Here is a 7263-nt window from a genome sequence, read left to right as displayed (position 1 = left end):
TTTCAAAATAAAAATGTCATTAAAGCTATCATTAATTCTTAGAAATTCCATTCCATAAACATTAGATTACAGATATTTTTACTCCTTACCTCCCTAGATGGATTTTTTGAAAGGATTAAGAAGGAAAATATAGCTAACTGTGGGTTAATGAAATTGCTATTAATCGCTTTTTGAGAAAATGTCGGAATCCCAAGAACATGCTATAATTTGCATCACTTTTGTACTGCCTCTGCCAGCTCTGTAGTTAAAGAGTAACAAAACAACTATTTATGAAAAGGGCAGGTTTAAGATGAATATAATTCTTTTGCAAAACTCAGGAAACAGTATCAGAGCCTGCGAACTGTGCTCTTCCAACTGGAGAATCCTGTATTTGTAATAAATTCCTTTTGCTCTAGATGAGTTCTGCATTTTCAATGAGGTTAACTTGGCAACATTCTAGTTGATTTTAATAAAAATAGCTGCTTTGAGGACAGGGAGCTGAGGTTGCCAAATTTACAGCTGCCTTGCACAACTACTCTTACACCTCCTTCAGGGCTACTTAGAACCAGTAAGCAAATTAAGTGTATCGATTGCAATTTTGTTGGACTAACCTCCCCTTTTTTTCTAGGGAATAAACTTGATTCTTTTCAGTATGTGCCTGTTCAGAGTGATCTCTTTTCTTTTCAGCCATAACACAAAGACAACATCATGGCTGGATCCACGACTTGCGAAAAAGGCTAAACCTCCAGAAGAGTGCAAAGAAAATGGTAGGTTATTAAGTTTTTATGGTGTTTCAACATTGTACTTCAAGAATGTTTGTGTTTCTTAGCAGCAGGTCTCACCTAAAGAAGCAATAATCTCGTTGAAACAATTTTAAAGATGTAATGTTTAATGCTCAGATAGGAGAGAGAATTAACTCGGCAGTTCAGCAATGCCATGTGGATTTCTTTTTTGCTCTCTGAGGAGACTGTGTTGGATCTCACATCTCTGTCATCTCTGTTGGTTCTGTTTGACTCCTGGCCTGACTTTCCACCACCTACTAAGAAATTTCTGTTTGCAATATGTCTCTCTGAAGACTATGATCCACTGGAATTAAATATGATATGTAAGGAAACATTATTGTGGAACTATAAATAAGATTTGATTTTTGTGTTTTAAGGCATAGTATTCTGCTAGTTATTAAGGAATTAGTGAGATAAAGATATACACATTTCACTACTTTCCTTTAATCAAACATTTAAAAATATAATTGCATGAATATGCTGGGTTATCCTTGGTATTTTCCAGTTCCCAATGTAATGACATTAACTTCCTTAAAAACTGACTTTCATGTATGTGAAGAATTTTTTTAAACAATTTTGAGGATTACATGAAAGTAAGCCTTACTCGAAATTAGGAAATTATATAGATGAAGTCTGTTACTAAAGATACTTATAATTTTTTAAAATACAGATTTTAATGTTAAAAGAGTATTTATAATTAATCTAAAATGATAAATAGCATACTCTCCTGATGACTTATTATTTGGCCATATTCGCAACCTTTATTTGATCAAATTATTAGAGCCTTGTTCAGAGCCATCAATCATTGAAGAACTCTTAAAAGTGATGAGGACTATTTAAACTTTTTAGAGTCTTTAAAAAGTCTGTAATTCCAAAAGTTTTTCTTTTAACAGTAATTCTGACTTTCTCAGATAGTATCCAGAATATGTTATTATTTCTATGATTTAAGGGAACTATTCACAAGTTATACTATTAAGTTAAATAAAATATGAGAGTATTAAGACATGTGTTGCCAATTGTGATAGGTTATAAATTAAAATGGCCTGATCTCTTATATCTGAGAGTTACAATTTACTTATGCCACAAATGTAACACCTTAGTATATACTAATTAAAATGAATTTAACGATTTTGCAGTTCTATGACATATTGAACTTCTCAGCTGTCATATTCCTTTGAGTTGTTCTTTTCATTATAAAAGCCTATTGAAGTCAAAATCTAAAATGCTGGGAGAGCTATAGGCATAACATATTGCATAATTATAATATTTAAGTGTTATCAGCTTTTTCCATATCTACATTTGTCTGTCTCCTCAGAATGGTAGATGCCTAAATTTTGATACCAGTGTCTGAAGAACATGTCATTGAGAAAGAAGTCTCAGAATAGTCTTATAGCTCAGAATGATTTCTAATTGGTCAATTACTACTTGTTTTTATTTTCTACAAAATAAATAATTCATAGATTTTATTCCATATATTACAGAATATTTTACAATAGAAACTAACATCTAATTAGAATGCTGTTATTCCGAAGATATACTTTTTCTTGCCAAGAGAAGTGCTTTTAGGTAATACTGTTACTTGTGTTTTATTTTTCTTTTCTTTAAATAACATAGATTAAATTTTCTTATTTGAAATTTTAGATGTTCGTTGGTTGCTGTCAAGCCTGCTAGTCAAGTCAGGCTTTTTTATATGTATCACAATTCAGTTTAGATCAAAGAAACTTAGTGAAGTCATTTTCTGAAGGATGGAATGTGTGTAAAATGTATTAAATGTGTGTAAAATGTATTAAAAATTTTAGAGGCTCAAGATGATAATATCTTTCTCCAGCAAAGATGTATTCTTTCTCTTGCCAGAGAGATGGAGTGGAGGCTAATTACCTCATTCTAATTTGGAGCTGAGCCAACATGAGGTTGGGTTGAGTTTTGGTAAGACCCAATCTTTCTGGTGTGCTCCTATTTTTAGGGTGTTTGCCCACCCAGGTTTTCATAAATAGCCTATTGCAGGTCAGCAAACATTTTCTTTAAAGAGTCAGGTAGTAAATATTTTAGGCTTTGCAGGTCAGCAAACATTTTTTTTAAAGAGTCGGGTAGTAAATATTTTAGCCTTTTCAGGTCACCCAGTCTCTTTGCAACTACTTATTGTGAGATAGCAGCTAAAGTCAATATATTAATCAAGGGCATGATATAGTCAGATAAAACTTTGTTTAAGGACACCAGAATTTGAGTTTCATATACTTTCACATAGCAAAATATTCTCTTTTTTTCTCAACCATTTAAAAGCGTATAAACTGTTATTAGCTTGTGGACCATATGAAAAAGAGCAGCAGCTGGATTTGGTCCACAGAACCAACCCTTGGCCTAGTGTGTTCATGCAGAGGCTGCTCTGTGGCAGGTCTTGTACACCAATATTTTTAAAGTGTTTTTTTCTCAGTAGTGTAAAACCTCAAACAAAACTGTGATGTTTTTAGTTTTAGCTTAGTTTTTTTCCTCTAGACCTTGTAGCTTCAGAATTTAACAAATGTCATCGTAGGCTAATTGACCATATGTTTGAGATTTCTCAAGTTTGTATTTTGTCACTTCAGTCCCTCAAGACCCCTCTCTTCAGTGCTGGTTCCTCTAACCCCCAACAGCAGTGGCCTTCCTTCCAGGCCAAGTCTGGATTCTTTTCAGAGTCTGAAATCAACAAAATTAACTGCAAATTCTTTCTTCACCTCGCTAGAGTTCTTTCCTCTTCAGAATCCTGATGGTCTCATATGTGTTGTTTTCAGCAGCTCTCTGATTTATACTGCTTACATTTTACATTTTATCTAGATTTTCTATGTGTCCTCATAGGTTATAACCTGCTCACTCCAACTTACCTGGAAGCAGAAGTTTTAGTGCAGTAATTTTTAAATTGCACGTTTTAGACCTTACTGGGTTACATACCATAAATTTTTATTAGTATTATAATTTCTATTTAACCCCTGAAGATTGAATTCCATGATATTATGTGTATGTGTGTATATATATATATATATATATATATATATATATGTATGCCTATTATTATAAATGTACATATGCATGTGTGCATATGTAGATAAGGATCTGTAAATGTATGCTTCTTCAAATCTTTTTACATGGGTACATAAATTAATTCCTTGATCAACTATAATAAGAAGATAAGTGAAAGACAGATGGAAGGAGGTATCAACTGATTTGAATTATTCTTGGGCAAGGAAAATAAAACTAGCAGATGTTTTCTTTTTGGTATCAAGGAGGAAAAGGGAACATGGATGACTCAATACAAATAGCTATTAAACAACCACTTATTCTATGCACACTAAGCAATTATTTTGCTTTTTGATTTGAAGGATAATACTGCTACTCAATGTAAAAACATACATCCTTCTCTTACAATATGGTTGAAAGTGCTGAAGTCATTATGTTCTATGTATTTGTCATAGCTCTGTGCATTTTTAGAATTTTAGCACCAGGCTATGTGGCAGAAAAACCTCTCCACCTACTACTAGATTCTAATATTAGTATTTGGGAGAGTGCTGTTTAGTGAACCAATTTAGTCTTTTACAAAATGCCACAGAGATAACAATTAACTATTAAATAATTTGGATGCAAGTTTGGTTGAACTATGTATAAAGCACCATCATATTTGTCCTCAGAACTCAGAATCAGTACCACGGGGTTTGTTTGAGACATTTTCAATCACAAGCATCCTAGTGGTGACACATCCTACAAAAGTCACTGAGTTAGGGTTATTATCAAAATCAATTCAAGCCTGATATTACTATTCTTAACGTTGAAATGCAGTTAAATTCAGTAGGACCACAGTATTGTATTCAGAAGAGGAAATTATAGGATTCGTAATCAGGGAAAACTCCATTTCAAACCCAAATACGGGCTCTTGGGAAGCGTACTTAATCTCTGGGAGCCTAGGTTTCCTTACTTATAAAGTGAGAATAATATCTATTTCATGAAGATTTAGTTGCACTTACAAGAAAGACAGAGCTTGTTGTTGCACCATAGGCTTTAAATAACTGTTCTTTTCCTTTCCTTCCGGTATGCTCTAAGCCAACAAATTAACCTCACAGAAGACAAGGAGGAAGAAATTCAGAATGATTGGCCTACCCTAAGAGCCTTAAATTACTTTAGGGTGTCCTGAAGAGATGGGAAAGAATAAGCCCATGTGGGCTAAAATTATCCAGCCAGCTATTCTAGCCTAATATGAATAGATTGGAGATTTCTCCCCTTCATTCTGCTAAAAAGGCTCTAAATTTTCACAAAGTTATAATTACCTCTGTATAAACTAGGTGGCTTCTTTTCTGTATTCTGTATCTATGAATTATGAATTTTTTCACATTACTACAGAAAAACAATCACATAATCTTAACCCATTTATCTACATTTACCTACTGCATTTCAGCTGACCTTAATTGAAGCTTTGAGCTATTAATCTATCCTTTTAAAAAAAACAGTCCAAAATGAACATGAACACAGACAGCATAGCTATTTTTTGTCATATTTATTAAATAAAATATTTTTTCAAGAGAAAGAGGTTGCCTTTCCAAAATAATAGAAAACAGTAATTAGTTTTAGGTCATTTCTTAAGTGAGTTTTATAGAACTGACAGATTTGTAAAGGAAATGCATACTTTTATTTCTGAAATTCAGATTCTCTTTGTGAACAGCATAGTTTGTTTCTCCTTATATATAGATTTTGGCCTGTTTTCTCATTAAGTTTGTATTGATAATTGTATTAATTATTTATTTTATTAAGATTAAATATGACCAAAATTAATTTCACCTTTGAATATTCGTTTTTCTAATCTAATAAACTTACTAAGGTTATGTTTGTGAAGTACCTTAAATTTTTTTCTGTGAGAAAGAATTCATAAAACACTCTAGTAATATTAACTATTCAGGTACTAAAACTTGAAAATTGAAGATTCAATTATGTGCTAATTTTGATCTCCTATGTTTAAAAATTATGAACAAACAAATTTGATTGTTATTTTGTTTCTATACTGATATTTTGGGTATATTTGTAAAAAAAATTAGGAAATTTTAAATATCTTAATAAAAGCAGTTAGATTTTTCACTAACCGGCAATTATTAGTCGTAATTTTCTATAGCATTACTTTGAGGTACGCTTTATCCAATAATATAGCACCTTGCCAGTATTTTTGGCTCAAAAGTACTAAGAAATACCAACATTTTAGGAATATAAATCTTTTGTGGAGAAAATAATAAAATTAATCCGAAATATATCATGTAGGATGGATACTCTACTATTGCACAGTTTATGGCTGGCATTTGTTCTAATTGGTCTCATTCTGTTCTGATTGGTTGGTGCCCAAGCCATAAAAGTTGCTAAGTATTTTGAATATAATTCCTGCACTAATTATTTATGTAATTCCCCTTCTACCTGTTAATATTTACTGTCGCTACAAAGTAGTACCTATGTAAGGATTATAAAGTTCTGTCCTTCTTTACTTCTTAATTGCTCATGGTACCTTTATGTTTAGGAGTGAGTTATGTGTTGTCCTTACTTCTTAATGCATACAAGTTTAAAAATAATGCTGGCACCATCAAGTCTGTTGGGTTCTGCACAGTAGCAAAATGATTTCAAATTTTTTCAAATTTGACTTTTAAAATTTTTTTTTTTAATTTTGAAAGAATTATAAATTCACCAGAAATAAAGGAATGTACAGGGAGGTCCCAAATGCCCCTCATGAAGCCTCCCCCAATGGTGACATCTTACATAAATATAATACGACATCAAAATCAGGGAACTGACACTGGTGTAATCCAAAGACCTCATTCAGATTCAATCAGTTTTACAAGCACTTATTTATTTGTGTGTGTGTGTGTGTGTGTGTGTGTGTGTGTGTTTCCATGAAATTATATCACATATGTAGTTCCGCATACCTGTCCATCATCAAAACTCAGAACTATTACAACACCACAAGGCTTCTCATGCTTACACTTTATAGCCATAACCAACTCCTCCCTCTAAACAAGCACTAATGTGTTCTCCACTTCAGTTACTTTATTATTTCAAACATGTTATATAAGTGGAATTATACAGTGTCTAAACTTTTTTAGATTGTTTTTTCCACTCTAATTACATCGAAATCTATTCATATGTGTATATCAATGGTTTGCTACTTTTTATGTACCATTGTTTATTTAAGCATTTACTCATTGAAAGACATCTGGGGTTTTTTCCATTCTTAGCTAATACAGATAAAACTGCTACAGATATGTGTAGATTCTTACAGGTTTTTGCATGAACATAGTTTTATTTTTTAATGATAAGTGCTCAAGAGTAAAATTGCTAGGTTAGATAGAAACTAACGTTTGAGTTTTAGAAAAAACTGCCAAACTATTTTCCAGATTGGCTGTACCTTTTTACATTTCCATCAGCAATGAACAAGTGATCCAGTTTCCCTGCATTCTTGCTAGCATCTAGTATTATGATTATTATTATTTTTAATTTTGCCATT

The sequence above is a fragment of the Pteropus vampyrus genome, unplaced genomic scaffold, assembly GCF_000151845.1.
Source record: "Pteropus vampyrus isolate Shadow unplaced genomic scaffold, Pvam_2.0 Scaffold107, whole genome shotgun sequence".
NCBI lineage: Eukaryota > Metazoa > Chordata > Mammalia > Chiroptera > Pteropodidae > Pteropus > Pteropus vampyrus.
Note: the sequence above shows the minus strand (reverse complement) of the source record.